General features: G+C 44.5%; 1 long non-coding RNA gene across 1 annotated transcript; it reads left to right on the plus strand.

Annotated features, from left to right (window-relative positions):
• The first annotated feature begins 95 nt into the window (after window positions 1–95).
• On the plus strand, window positions 96–1,395 carry LOC106944239 (uncharacterized). Its single transcript, XR_001424167.1, has 2 exons — window positions 96–948; window positions 1,057–1,395. It is a non-coding gene; the product is annotated as an uncharacterized LOC106944239 (long non-coding RNA).
• Window positions 1,396–1,792: the final 397 nt, after the last annotated feature.

Genomic DNA, 1,792 nt, shown 5'->3' on the forward strand with positions numbered 1-1,792 from the left:
ATGGAGGAGCAGATGGAGGAGCAGAGACGGGCTGATGGAGGAGGAGAGGAGGAATGACAAAGCCCTTTTCGTTCTGCAGGTCCGGCCCGGCTCGGTTCAACACGGTCCTATTGGTGCTATGGCCCTGATCGTTTTGCATTGGGCAGGATACGTCACTTAAATTGACGTGCTGCTAAAGCTACCGAGGCGATCGCCATAGCGACCGCAGGACAGTTTTCTTCTTGGGTCTCCCTTCCCACTTTGTCTGCATGCGCTGATGAGCGAGGAGGCTGAGGGAAACATTTACCTCAGCTTTACATTTAACGAAGAAAAAAACAATCTCATCTGAATGTGGTGCTGGTCAGAGGTGTGATGATGATGATGATGAAGCCTCTCCCTGGTTTCAGTCTGAGCTCAGAGATCAAATCTTTGGTTCTTGTTGAACTCTTTGTTGGATGTGATGCAGCTTCTCCTTTTTAATGTTTGTATTTCTGGATATCACAGTGAGGCCACAGCAGGTTTTCAGCAGCAGGTTGTTTAGTGTTTCATTCCTTCATCTGTGTGGATGGAGCAGGTATCCAGGTGTTGATCAGAGTTTAGACTGATTGGATTTTAATGGTGATTATTAAATCAGGTTGAGCTTCCAGAAATCTTTCCTGATGTCCTTTTAGGCTTCAGTGAGTTTCTTCAGGTTGTTGCTGAGGGATTTCCTTTCTCCTCTCTGTTGGAGCTGCAGCAGCACCAACTGTCCTTCCTACATCCACTGCAGTTTTCATCATCATTATCGTCATAGTCCAGCTTTATACGACAAGTGGACGTGTCCAAATGTTGGACTGTCTCAGTGGAGGACAGTGTGTTTTACATGTAATGTCCATGTTTGCTGCTGAAAGAGGCTGATGGTCTGACCCCCTCCTCCTTTCAGGGTGGAGCCTGCTGGAGGCCGATGGTTGACACCAGGTCTGAGGAAGTGTAAGTGTGTTTTCATCTGATTCATGACAACAAAGCAGCTCAAACTGTCATTCAGGAGTCATCAAAGATCAATAAATGATCAATACTGGTTGTTGTTCTCTCCATCAGATTCCTGTCAACTCACCATCGACACAAACTCAATGAATCAATACCTCAAAGTTTGTGAAGACAACAGGAAGGTGACACGTGTGAAGGAGTGTCAGTCATATCCTGATCATCCAGACAGATTTGATCATCATCACAATGTCCTGTGTGGAACTGGTCTGACTGGTCGCTGTTACTGGGAGGTCGAGTGGACAGGAGGAGTTGATATAGCAGTGAGTTACAGAGGAATCAGGAGGAAAGGAGAGAGTAGAGATTGTGTGTTTGGAGAGAACGATCACTCCTGGTGTCTGTACTGCTCTAATGATGGTCACTTTGTCAGGCACGATAACATGAGAACATATCTGCCCTCCTCCTCTGTCTTCAGCAGAGTAGCAGTGTATGTGGACTGGCCTGCTGGCATTCTGTCCTTCTACAGAGTTTCCTCTGACTCTCTGATCCACCTCCACACCTTCAACACCACATTCACTGAACCTCTGATTCCTGGATTTGGGCTCTGGTCCAGTTCTGGTTCTTCAGTGTTTCTGAGCTGAGTTCAGTCTAAAAAGTTTAAAAAGTCTAAAGAGTCTTCCTCTGTTAAAGTCAAAAATAAAAGTTAAGTTTATTTATAAAGCACATTTCATCCACAAGGCAGTTCAAAGTTCGGTTCACCTTATAAACATAATACAGTATTAAATTATGAAACATTAAATGTTGTCTGATATCAAAATAATGAAGCAAACATGCATCAAATGTATTGATC

This window comes from Poecilia latipinna, unplaced genomic scaffold, assembly GCF_001443285.1.
Source record: "Poecilia latipinna isolate Pla-1442-1.1 unplaced genomic scaffold, P_latipinna-1.0 Scaffold7522, whole genome shotgun sequence".
Lineage (NCBI taxonomy): Eukaryota > Metazoa > Chordata > Actinopteri > Cyprinodontiformes > Poeciliidae > Poecilia > Poecilia latipinna.